The sequence below is a fragment of the Eschrichtius robustus genome, chromosome 6, assembly GCF_028021215.1.
Source record: "Eschrichtius robustus isolate mEscRob2 chromosome 6, mEscRob2.pri, whole genome shotgun sequence".
NCBI classification, from domain to species: Eukaryota; Metazoa; Chordata; class Mammalia; order Artiodactyla; family Eschrichtiidae; genus Eschrichtius; species Eschrichtius robustus.
This window is the reverse complement of record NC_090829.1, coordinates 111877311-111891353: the sequence shown is the minus strand read 5'-3', so window position 1 is coordinate 111891353 and position 14043 is coordinate 111877311.

Sequence of the window (14043 nt, the reverse complement as noted above, 5' to 3'; positions counted from 1 at the left end):
AAAATGGATTCAAACAAGGACTCTTGTTCAGCATAAGAGATTATTCCATGTTTTATATTATTATTTTTTTTAACTGAAGTATAGTTGATTTACAATACTGTGTTAATTTCAGGTGTGCAGCATAGTGATTCGGTTTTTGGTTTGCAAATTATATTCCATTATAGTATATTACAAGATACTGGGTATAATTCCCTGTACTATACAATAAATCTTTGTTCCTTACCTATTTTATGTATAATAGTTTGTATTTGTTAATCCCATACTCCTAGTTTGTCCTTCTCCCCCTCCCTGTCCCGTTTGGTAACCTAAGTTTGTTTTGTATGTCTGTGAGTCTGTTTCCATTTTGTATATAGAGTCATTTGTATTATTTTTCAGATTCCACATTTTTAATATTATTTTTAATGCAAAATTCAGTTGCCATTAAGTATAATTTTGTGTGGTTTGACTGGTACCATTAGCATGTAATTGTCTTTAACTAATAATTTTTAAACTTATTAACTGTTGTGACTTTGCTTTTAATTGAGTGTACATAAAAGGGCTGGAATGGCTGAATAATAAAAAGTTGAAGATGTCTAGTGTTTGGTTGAATAATCTAATAGACATAAATATAATTAACATAGAAAATAACTTAGCAAAAGGAAGAAAATCTGAGGTCCCTCTTGATCGATGCATGTTAGGAATTGTTGAAAAAATACTAGATATACATAAACTGTTTTTCTGTAAAAATTTCCAAAAATCTGAAACTTAGTGCTTCCAAGCATAAACATATTAAAATATCACAAGAAATGTAATCAGTATCTTGTAAAAACTAGTAAGGACAATTTCTCTGCTGACTATAATATCTATGACCTGGAAAACAATTTAAGGATTTTAAAAACATGACTCTGCTTTTAATAAGTTCAGGTAAATTGGAAATCAAGTATACAATATGGCTCTTACTTTACCTCTATATCCTGTCTGCAATGCATGAAAAAATCAAAATTATATTTGCAATAATACAACATGAGCCAATCTATGAAATCTAATGTCCCAAAGAAGATTCAGCATGCCTGAACAAGAATACAATGAAGAAAAAGTTACTATAATTATGAAACTTATGACCATTAAGTTATTTATGTTGTGTATATTTCTTGCATCTTTTTGTAAGCCTTTGAATAAGCAATCTAAGAAAATAATTTTCTGGGAAATGACTGAGATAACCAGAGATAAGAAATTAAAATGAATTATTTGTCAGCTACTGTATAGTAACATTAGATTCAATTTTACTGTTGAAATTGCCTCTGTATTGTATGCAGTTAGAAAACACTTTCTCAAATGATCAACACCTATTTCCAAAAGTGTAGTTATGGATAATATGCATAGTTACAAATCATCATTCTTCCTTTAAGAATCAATCCAAGGAGCAGTATTCAGAAAAATAGATACCTTTTAATAAGTCAGGTTCCAGCTGTGAACTTCAAGGCAATCATAAGAGATAAACATAAAGCATCCTGGCATAATACAAAATAAATAAGTCCGATAAAACTGGAAATTTGCAGAGTTCTAAATCCTCAGGGATCCACAGGATGTCCAGAAATGTATTTAGAGGGCAAGACTTTCAAAGCTAACATAAAATTTGACTCATTATCTTTTTGGAATTTAGTCTTTCCTCTTAAAAGAATTCTAAATAGAGGGTAGCTAGAATAGCTGGCTTAATCTAAACTTCTTTTCCATCAAAAGTTCATTACAAGTGCCCTTGGCTCCGTTCTCATCTCCTTCATCCTTGTACATCTCTCCTGCCTGACTTCAAAGAGAACTCTCCACACAGGAGATAGGAAAGGGAGGCAAGAGGATGAGAACAGGGCCACCTCTGTTAAAAGAGAGGCTTAATTAAGTACATATTTGAAGAGTGCCTTTGACATGAAAAAGAAGTAAGAAAATTCAGTACTATTAACGCTGAACTAGAAGTGCTTGGTCCTGGGAGCAAAGCCCTATAGAGATTAGGAAAAAAGCTTATATTCTCCTTCCTCAGGCAAGCAGTTTTCAATGGGGTTCTCTATTGATGTGTCATCCTAAGAGAGTCTGTAAATCTAGTATCTGCATGTTGATTGCTAGTTTGTATGGAGAAAGAAGAAGCAGAGAGCAAAAGATACATCTTTCTGAAATCTGAATAAAACTGCAGCATGCCTGCTTTAAATGTGCACTCATTTCTTTGCAAAAGGACTTAATACATGTGAAATTTGAAGTAAAACAGTTTGTCTTTATAATAAGAGGAGGATCTATATTTTCATTTGTTACTTAATAGAAATTTAACTGGCATGTTTTATTATCAAAATGACCAATATTGGGCTTCCCTGGTGGCACAGTGGTTGAGAATCTGCCTGCCAATGCAGGGGACACGGGTTCGAGCCCTGGTCTGGGAAGATCCCACATGCCGCGGAGCAACTGGGCCCGTGAGCCACAAGTACTGAGCCTGCGCGTCTGGAGCCTGTGCTCCGCAACAAGAGAGGCCGCATTAATGAGAGGCCCGCGCACCGCGATGAGGAGTGGCCCCCGCTCGCCGCAACTAGAGAAAGCCCTCGCACAGAAACGAAGACCCAACACAGCCAAAAATAAATAAATAAATAAATAAATTTTTAAAAAAATGACCAATATTAATGTAACAACATATGAAAATTGGAAGTTTCATCTGAGACGCCATGATTCCACAGATATACAATTCTAAAGTGAGATGGCAGATCAAAATGCACACAACCCAAGAAAAATAACTGGTTAGAAGACATTAGTACTCCAAATGAAAGGATTGAGAAAGAAAGTGGAGTAAGAGGAGAATATTTGTGCCAGGATTTCCTTAAAGAGATGGCACTGGACTCTTAAGTCTCATCGTCCATCCCAAGGGTATGGAGTGGGAGTCATCCCTCCTCTACCTGAAACCTAGAAAGGGGGGCTTCATTGGGAGCATTTGGAAAGCTTGACGTATGTGCCCATAATTTGGGGGACTCTTTGGCCTGCTATCTGACAAATGCCCTGACATTCTTCAGGGCAAGGTCATGACCCTCTGAGGTGGCAGGGTCAAGAGAAAGAAGAGGATTCATTTGTGTAATAATTGCATTTTCACTAGTAGAAGGGCAAAAAATTCATGAGCTTTTCCTGTAGACCACGTGTTGATGAAAAGAGTGGGAATGCCATCCTGGAGACATTTTAAATTCTGTCCAACAGGACTTCCAGGATAGACAACAGGATTCTGATAGTCTACATGTTAGGTAGATATTTGAAGGATTAGAGTGAGAGAGAAGCAGGCATCGGAAGAAAAGTTACTGAACAAGAAGTTAACAGGTGTTGTAGTCAGAGGAGTCTAGCCTCCAAAAAGTCCTCAAAAGCTTTAAACGTCTGCCAGGACAAGTTCCTGCAGTGCTATCTTGTGATAGGTCCTGTTCAAGTAAGAACTTCCCTGCCTCTACTCCCTTTAATTTAGGAGTGGTATTTACAGGAACAGATGAGTAAAAGAGGAGATGAATGAGACAGAAGGACCCATTCCTTGTACTCTCTACCCCTGAAATGGCCAGTGTACAGCCAGGCCCTGGCTGAAAAGGGAAGACAGGATGGTGTTTTGATTATTGGGGACTGAACAGTGTAATTTCTGAAACAAGACTGTGTTTGTGATATGAACTGATTGTAGAAGCTTCAATTATCTAAAGCTGACAAATGGGTCATTAGATCTTCGAATGTCTCATCTAATATCAGGTGAAAACTACTCCTAATAGAAAAGAAAAATTAAAGTGGGATGCAAAATTAAAGTTTTGTTTTCAGTTTGCCATGTGTGTTGTGCTTACTAGATAACAACCATAAGCCTGAAGTCAAATTTTTTTAAAAGAAGCTACAGCTAAGAAGCAACTGATTAAAAATGTGACATATCTGCTATTTTGCTGTGTAATCAAATTAATCACCATTTGACACGACTTTATTCTTTAAAGTTAAAATACATATTTAAACTCAAAGGGAGAATAGTTGAATAAAAAATTCACTAAGGCCTTCTGCCTTATCCTAAAAGATATTAAGCCAAAAATTCACTTATTTATAATTGTACCTAGAAGGCCAATTATTCAATGTCATACCAATAATTTAAAGACAAATCATGGCATAAACATAGCAACTTTTTAAAGTTTTCTTCAATTTGTAGAAACGTAAAAATATATATTAGACAAATGTAAATTGTAGGGACCTGGCAGTCATACCCTAATGGCTCAAGTAGAAAATATACAACCATTCTGTAGAAGTTTGACTAGATGGCCCACTTAAAAAAGGCTTTCAGTGTGTCTATTTATCTGAGCCTTCAATAAGGAGACATCTATTCATGGAAATCTAAATACTTACTAGTTCAGCCACATTGGTTTGGTTGTGAACTCTTAAACTGAAATTTCTCTGCTATGATCTGTCAAAGATTGACTTTTTAAAAATGACTTAAATGTATTTAATTTTTTGGAATCAATTTAGGCAATAGCACTTTGATTCTGTTAATTAGCTGCCTTGCCAGTAGAAAACTGAGTTTCTATCCTCTGCTTTACAGAGCAAAGCCTAGGACAAAAGAGGGTACTATTACAGTAGTAGTGAAGAGACAGATAAGGCTTGAGCTGCAAAGAACAGTTTCAAAAAAGTGGTTCTGAGCAATCTTCAGTTACTAAATAAAGTCTGTGAAAATAGTTATTTATGAAACTTGCATTATTTTCTTCTTTTTGAAGTTATTTTAAGGATTGATCTAGAGCTTAGAAAAATGACTGGCAGATGAATCAGTTTTGAGTCTGTTTCTATTCACACTGTCTAGATCAGACCTTCATCTTTCAACTAGATTTTGACAATACCACCTTACGTCCCCTTACATCCCTTACTTCAATGTTGCTCTCCTCTCATGGACCTTCCACTATATTGACAGGTTATTTTTTTTTTTAATCTGTTAACATTTCTCCTTTGTTTAAAATAAATTGTTTGTCTCCCGTTTCCTAAAGGAGTGTTTCTCAACAATTTTTTTCAGCATTAACACACAAGATATATGGCGTTCATATGAGGGGCAAATCAACCCAGGCACACTGAGCTTCAGTCTCATTAGCTATTTGCTCTACTTTTTTCTTTCTTTTTTTGCTGCTCACTCAAAAAATCATGTTGAAATGCAAGGGACTGAAAAGGATGGTAGAGGGATAAGCTTCTTTTATTAAAAAGAATGGTTTGAAACTTCAATTCATTGCTATTATTAACAAATTACTAATACAATAACATATCAAAACCCTACAGTTAAAAATCCACTGGACTATAGGATAAATCCAGACTATGCAATTTGGTGTCCATAGCTCCAATATTTTCTGCTTCTACCTCAGTCATATCTGTCTCATACAGGGAAATCATACAAAGTACACTGGAGGGGAGAATTTTCCGGGACGGAGGAACGTATAAAGACAGGAGAGGCTAGAGAACAACAGACTTTTTGAACTTCACAGTTTACCTGAGACTACTCCTGGATCCATGAATTTTCTCATGCATTTTTAGGACTATCTTAACTAGGCTCTGTTACATTATTGGCAGCCAGCCCTTCAGTTTACAATTCTGATGAAATAATAGAATTTAAATTATGGATCTAGGACATATGAAGTTGCTAAAGTTGTTAGTAAATTTGGAGATTAGAGTTTCATAATTTTAAATTTCATAGTCCTACATTTTTTACTAGCATTATGTGAACTTTTAGAATGGCAGAAAGTCACAATCAAATAACAATATTCCAGTTATTAATATTACTTTTGATTACCTTATATGTTTTTAATAAAATCTTGAGAATCCTATACCTATGAGATTTACAAAAGTAAGATTAGTAATTGCATCTGTAGGTAGCATAATTCATCAGATCAGATAGTTGGTGAATTACTGTCTCTAAGATCATTTATCTTTTAACATTCTGTTCTAAACTGAATAAGTGGAATCTTCCATTATGATAGCAAATTACTTTACCCAGCTAAGGATACAGTGAAACTAGAAAATCCTGTATACAAATTTCTAAGTTATAATTTCAAAAAGCTCACATTCTTAAATTTCACCTGCATCTTTTTGATACAGATTTTCCTTTCTAGATTTAATTTTCTTTCTAAGACCTCATTTGACAATTATATGTCTCCTTAAGTCTATATTTTTATGAAGTTTTCTACCTTCATAACTAAATTATGGTTTCTTTAGAGAAAGGAATATGTATTCTATCTTTCTGTGTTCCAAATACATAGCAGAGTGCTTTGGAGATACGAAGGCAAATTTAGTTTAGTGGAAACTAAGTATGAGAGAAAATTTATGAGATTATTTTTTAAGTGACTCAACATCATTATTACATAATGAGCATTCTTGTCTTAATTTTCTTGTTGCATCTTTGCATTTCTACATTCATAAATATTATTTACTTACTTATTCATTCATTCATTCACTCATTTATTCATACGTTCTGCTAGGTGTTGCTGATGATTAAGAAAATCTCTGTGTTCTAGGGACTTATTAGCCAATTGTGAAAAATAAGTATTTTTACAAGTATATTCCACAGGTAAATAAGATGAAGGAAGTTTCTAGGTTCAGTGAAGAAATAATGGAGGAGAATACAATAATTATATTGTGAGTTATAGTAAACTGGAGCCTAGGGTTTCTAACATCTATTTTGTGTGTTTGCCATAGAGACAAGACGTCTTATTACAAGGTACTTCTTTTTTTTTAAGGCGTGAATGAAATATTTATTTAAAGTACAAAACATTTTACCACAGTTAAATAAATAGGTGCAAGACAAACCAATAAATGTTTAATGTGACAGAATATGAAAGGTTTACTAATATGGTTTCAGATTCTACACAGTAACTAACCTTTAAAAATTTACCATTTCTCTGGTTTGGGTGTGAGATCAAAGAATATCCACAATTATGTTAAAAGGCTATTAAAATACTCCCTCCCTTTTCTAAATACATGTCTACATGAGGTTAGCTTTTCTTCATAAACTTCCATGAAAACAACATACTGGGGCTTCCCCTGGTGGCACAGTGGTTAAGAATCCGCCTGCCAATGCAGGGGACACAAGTTCAAATCCTGGCCCAGGAAGATCCCACATGCCACGGAGCAACTAAGCCCATGAGCCACAACTACTAAGCCTGCGCTCTAGAGCCTGAGACCACAACTACTGAGCCGCGAGCCACAACTACTGAGCCCACGCACCTAAAACCCATGCTCCTCAACAATAGAAGCGACCGCAATAAGCCCGCATACCACACCGAAGAGTGGCCCCCGCTCGCCGCAACTAGAGAAAGCTGCACACAGCAACGAAGAACCAAAGCAGCCAAAAATAAATAAATAAAACAAATATATATATATTAAAAAAAAACATATTGCAAGATTGAATGCAGAAGCAGAAATGAGAAACAAGCTACCTTCTTTCCCCCCCCCCCCCGCCCCAGGGAAGCCCAGGGCTGCTAAGTTTATTTATTTATTTTATTTTATTTTATTTTTTTTATCAGTCATCAATTTTATACACATCACTGTATACATGTCAATCCCAATCACCCAATTCAGCACACCACCATCCCCACCCCACCGCAGTTTTCCCCCCTTGGTGTCCATACGTTTGTTCTCTACATCTGTGTCTCAACTTCTGGCCTGCAACCCAGTTCATCTGTACCATTTTTCTAGGTTCCACATACATGTGTTAATATACGATATGTGTTTTTCTCTTTCTGACTTACTTCACTCTGTATGACAGTCTCTAGATCCATCCATGTCTCAACAAATGACTCAATTTCGTTCCTTTTTGTGGCTGGGTAATATTCCATTGTATATATGTACCACAACTTCTTTATCCATTCGTCTGTCGATGGGCATTTAGGTCGCTTCCATGACCTGGCTATTGTAAATAGTGCTGCAATGAACATTGGGGTGCATGTGTCTTTTTGAATTATGGTTTTCTCTGGGTATATGCCCAGTAGTGGGATTGCTGGGTCATATGGTAATTCTATTTTTAGTTTTCTAAGGAACCTCCATATTGTTCTCCATAGTGGCTCTATCAATTTACATTCCCACCAACAGTGCAAGAGTGTTCCCTTTTCTCCACACCCTCTCCAGCATTTGTTGTTTGTAGATTTTCTGATGATGCCCATTCTAACTGGTGTGAGGTGATACCTCATTGTAGTTTTGAGCTGCATTTCGCTAATAATCAGTGATGTTGAGCATCTTTTCATGTGCTTCGTGGCCGTCTGTATGTCTTCTTTGGAGAAATGACTATTTAGGTCTTCTGCCCATTTTTGGATTGGGTTGTTTGTTTCTTTAATATTGAGCTGCATGAGCTGTTTATATATTTTGGAGATTAATGCTTTGTCCGTTGATTCATTTGCAAATATTTTCTCCCATTCTGAGGGTTGTCTTTTCGTCTTGTTTATGGTTTCCTTTGCTGTGCAAAAGCTTTGAAGTTTCATTAGGTCCCATTTATTTCTTTTTGTTTTTATTTCCATTACTCTAGGAGGTGGATCAAAAAAGATCTTGCTGTGATTTATGTCAAAGAATGTTCTTCCTATGTTTTCCTCTAAGAGTTTTATAGTGTCCAGTCTTACATTTAGGTCTCTAATCCATTTTGAGTTTATTTTTGTGTATGGTGTTAAGGAGTGTTCTAATTTCATTCTTTTGCATGTAACTGTACAGTTTTCCCAGCACCACTTATTGAAGAGACTGTCTTTTCTCCATTGTATATCTTTGCCTCCTTTGTCATAGATTAGTTGACCATAGGTGCGTGGGTTTATCTCTGGGCTTTCTATCTTGTTCCATTGATCTATGTTTCTGTTTTTGTGCCAGTACCATATTGTCTTGATTACTGTAGCTTTGTAGTATAGTCTGAAGTCAGGGAGTCTGATTCCTCCAGCTCCGTTTTTTTCCCTCAAGACTGCTTTGGCTATTCGGGGTCTTTTGTGTCTCCATACAAATTTTAAGATGATTTGTACTAGTTCCGTAAAAAATGCCATTGGTAATTTGATAGGGATTGCATTGAATCTGTAGATTGCTTTGGGTAGTATAGTCATTTTCACAATATTGATTCTTCCAATCCAAGAACATGGTATATCTCTCCATCTGTTGGTATCATCTTTAATTTCTTTCATCAGTGTCTTATAGTTTTCTGCATACAGGCCTTTTGTCTCCCTGGGTAGGTTTATTCCTAGGTATTTTATTCTTTTTTTTTTTTTTTTTTTTTTTATTCTTTTTGTTGCAATGGTAAATGGGAGTGTTTCCTTAATTTCTGTTTCAGATTTTTCATTATTAGTGTATAGGAATGCAAGAGATTTCTGTGCATTAATTTTGTATCCTGCAACTTTACCAAATTCATTAATTAGCTCTAGTAGTTTTCTGGTGGCAGTTTTAGGATTCTCTATATATAGTATCATGTCATCTGCAAACAGTGACACTACTTTTACTTCTTCTTTTCCAATTTGTATTCCTTTTATTTCTTTTTCTTCTCTGATTGCCGTGGTTAGGACTTCCAAAACTATGTTGAATAATAGTGGTGAGGGTGGACATCCTTGTCTCGTTCCTGATCTTAGAGGAAATGCTTTCAGTTTTTCACCATTGAGAATGATGTTTGCTGTGGGTTTGTCATATATGGCCTTTATTATGTTGAGGTAGATTCCCTCTATGCCCATTTTCTGGAGAGTTTTTATCATAAATCGGCATTGAATTTTGTCAAAAGCTTTTTCTGCATCTATTGAGATGATCATATGGTTTTTATTCTTCAGTTTGTTAATATGATGTATCACATTGATTGATTTGCATATATTGAAGAATCCTTGCATCTCTGGGATAAATCCCACTTGATCATGGTGTATGATCCTTTTAATATGTTGTTGGATTCTGTTTGCTAGTATTTTGTTGAGGATTTTTACAACTATATTCATCAGTAATATTGGTCTGTAATTTTCTTTTTTTGGTAGTATCTTTGTCTGGTTTTGGTATCCGGGTGATGGTGGCCTCATAGAATGAGTTTGGGAGTGTTCCTCCCTCTGCAATTTTTTGGAAGAGTTTGAGAAGGATGGGTGTGAGCTCTTCTCTAAATGTTTCATAGAATTCACCTGTGAAGCCATCTGGTCCTGGACTTTTGTTTGTTGGAAGATTTTTAATCACAGTTTCAATTTCATTACTTGTGATTGGTCTGTTCATATTTTCTATTTCTTCCTGGTTCAGTCTTGGAAGGTTATACCTTTCTAAGAATTTGTCCATTTCTTCCAGGTTGTCCATTTTATTGGCATAGAGTTGCTTGTAGTAGTCTCTTAGGATGCTTTGTATTTCTGCGGTGTCTGTTGTAACTTCTCCTTTTTCATTTCTGATTTTATTGATTTGAGTCCTCTCCCTCTTTTTCTTGATGAGTCTGGCTAATGGTTTATCAATTTTGTTTATCTTCTCAAAGAACCAGCTTTTAGTTTTATTGATCTTTGCTATTGTTTTCTTTGTTTCTATTTCATTTATTTCCGCTCTGATCTTTATGATTTCTTTCCTTCTGCTAATTTTGGGTTTTGTTTGTTCTTCTTTCTCTAGTTTCTTTAGGTGTAAGGTTAGATTGTTTACTTGAGATTTTTCTTGTTTCTTTAGGTAGGCTTGTATAGCTATAAACTTCCCTCTTAGAACTGCTTTTGCTGCATCCCATAGGTTTTGGGTCGTCGTGTTTTCATTGTCATTTGTCTCTAGGTATTTTTTGATTTCCTCTTTGAGTTTTTCAGTGATCTCTTGGTTATTTAGTAACCTATTGTTTAGCCTCCATGTGTTTGTGTTTTTTACGTATTTTTCCCTGTAATTGATTTCTAATCTCATAGCGTTGTGGTCAGAAAAGATGCTTGATATGATTTCAAATTTCTTAAATTTACTGAGGCTTGATTTGTGACCCAAGATGTGATCTATCCTGGAGAATGTTCCGTGTGCACTTGAGAAGAAAGTGTAATCTGCTGTTTTTGGACGGAATGTCCTATAAATATCAATTAAATCTATCTGGTCTATTGTGTCATTTAAAGCTTCTGTTTCCTTATTTATTTTCATTTTGGATGATCTGTCCATTGGTGTAAATGAGGTGTTAAAGTCCCCCACTATTATTGTGTTACTGTCGATTTCCTCTTTTATAGCTGTTAGCATTTGCCTTATGTATTGAGGTGCTCCTATGTTGGGTGCATATATATTTACAATTGTTATATCTTCTTGGATTGGTCCCTTGATCATTATGTAGTGTCCTTCCTTGTCTCTTGTAACATTCTTTATTTTAAAGTCTACTTTATCTGATATGAGTATAGCTACTCCAGCTTTCTTTTGATTTCCATTTGCATGGAATATCTTTTTCCATCCCCTCACTTTCAGTCTGTATGTGTCCCTAGGTCTGAAGTGGGTCTCTTGTAGACAGCATATATATGGGTCTTGTTTTTGTATCCATTCAGCAAGCCTCTGTCTTTTGGTTGGAGCATTTAATCCATTCACGTTTAAGGTAATTATCAATATGTATGTTCCTATGACCATTTTCTTAATTGTTTTGGGTTTGTTTTTGTAGGTCCTTTACTTCTCTTGTGTTTCCCACTTAGAGAAGTTCCTTTAGCATTTGTTGTAGAGCTGGTTTGGTGGTGCTGAATTCTCTTAGCTTTTGCTTGTCTGTAAAGCTTTTGATTTCTCCATCAAATCTAAATGAGATCCTTGCCGGGTAGAGTAATCTTGGTTGTAGGTTCTTCCCTTTCATCACTTTAAGTATATCATGCCACTCCCTTCTGGCTTGTAGAGTTTCTGCTGCGAAATCAGCTGTTAACCTTATGGGAGTTCCCTTGTATGTTATTTGTCATTTTTCCCTTGCTGCTTTCAATAATTTTTCTTTGTCTTTAAGTTTTGCCACTTTGATTACTATGTGTCTCGGCGTGTTTCTCCTTGGGTTTATCCTGTATGGGACTCTCTGCCCTTCTGGACTTGGGTGGCTATTTCCTTTCCCATGTTAGGGAAGTTTTCGACTATAATCTCTTCAAATATTTTCTCTGGTCCTTTCTCTCTCTCTTCTCCTTCTGGGACCCCTGTAATGCAAATGTTGTTGCGTTTAATGTTGTCCCAGAGGTCTATTAGTCTGTCTTCATTTCTTTTCATTCTTTTTTCTTTAGTCTGTTCCGCAGTAGTGAATTCCACCATTCTGTCTTCCAGGTCACTTATCCGTCCTTCTGCCTCAGTTATTCTGCTATTGATTCCTTCTAGTGTAGTTTTATTTTCAGTTATTGTATTGGTCATCTCTGTTTGTTTGTTCTTTAGTTCTTCTAGGTCTTTGTTAATCATTTCTTGCATCTTCTCAATCTTTGCCTCCAATCTTATTCCGAGGTCCTGGATCATCTTCACTATCATTATTCTGAATTCTTTTTCTGGAAGGTTGCCTATCTCCACTTCATTCAGTTGTTTTTCTGGGTTTTTTTCTTGTTCCTTCATCTGGTATATAGCCCTCTGCCTTTTCATCCTATCTATCTTTCTCTGAATGTGGTTTCTGTTCCACAGGCTGCAGGATTGTAGTTTTTCTTGCTTCTGCTGTCTGCCCTCTGGTGGTTGAGGCTATCTAAGAGGCTTGATGGGAGGCTCTGGTCCAAGCTACCTTCTTTTTAGATACGGAAGCGGTCAGGAGCGGACGAAGTGCGGCGGCCGATGCGGCCCCGGGCCTGAGGGGCAGGTCTTGGCCCCGTGCACAGCCCTGCCCAGGCCCTGGTCAGCGCGGTGAGCCGGGCGCTCACTCCAGTTGCTGCCACCGCCGCCGCCGCTGCTGCTTTGCCACCTCAGCCGCCATCTTGATTCAACCCCTCTCCTCCGCCCCAACAAGGTACTTCTTATAACCACAGTTTACAAACGTCTTGGACTGTGTCCAGCATGGACCTATCAAAGGATGAATTTTGTTCTTTCCCTTCTGCCTTCCTTTAGGCCATATATAATTCTGTCACAGGCCTTGAAACATTTTGATCTTTATTATTTGTTTGTTTAAACATTCTAACTTAACTAATCTAATACCTTGTAAAGCCAGTGTCTTTATTCACTGTGTAGCTAAAGCCTCATACAGAATCGGGCTTATATAAGGCATCCAATGAATATTTGTGGAGTAAATGAAACAAATATGCAGCATATGACAGTTTATAAATCTTCATAAAACACACTTACATATTTGCATACAAGTATGTATGTATACACATAAATGTATATGTATACATGTACATACATACACGAAAATATATATGTGTGTGTGTGTATATATGTATATACATATAAAACATAGGGACTTCCCTGGTGGTCCAGTGGTTAAGACTTCGCTTTCCAATGCAGGGGGTGTGGGTTTGATCCCTGGTCAGGGAACTAAGATCCCACATGCCTCACAGCCAAAAAACCAAAACATAAAACAGAAGCAATATTGTAACAAATTCAGTAAAGACTTTTAAAATGGTCCACATCAAAAAAAACTTTAAAAAAAATAAAACACAAAATTATTTTTACTATCTTAATGTGAGGGAGAAAATTGTATGATAAAGCAAAATTTAATCTATGCTACTGATTTTTTTTTTTAATCCTAATAGTGATACTTGTAAAATAGCCAGATCAGGGACTAATACATTTATTTTGTATATTAAGGAACTGATGCTCAGAGAGATTGTTATTAGGGCAAATTCAGGTGTAAAGCCAGAAGTAGCACAGAGGGTTACTTATTCCTAATCAAAGTCCTTCCATTTTACTACACTAGTAAATGCACTAACACAGGAAATAGGAATAATAACACCTATTCATTCCTTTCACCCAAGGTTCTCCACATGCCTTGCTAACTGTATCCACAACCAGAGAAAAGAAAACTCTTATACCTTCAGGATTTTGTTTAATTCATTCTACAGCCAGTGGCTGAGCCCAAAATACAATGCTTCCATCATTTTGATCAAAAGATAATATTGGTTATGTGACCTATTAGTGTCTAGAAAAGCTGTGAGTTAAATTTCTGTGCTTCAAAGGATTAAAAGCATTATTTCTGTTTTGAGATGGTATTCGAAAAAA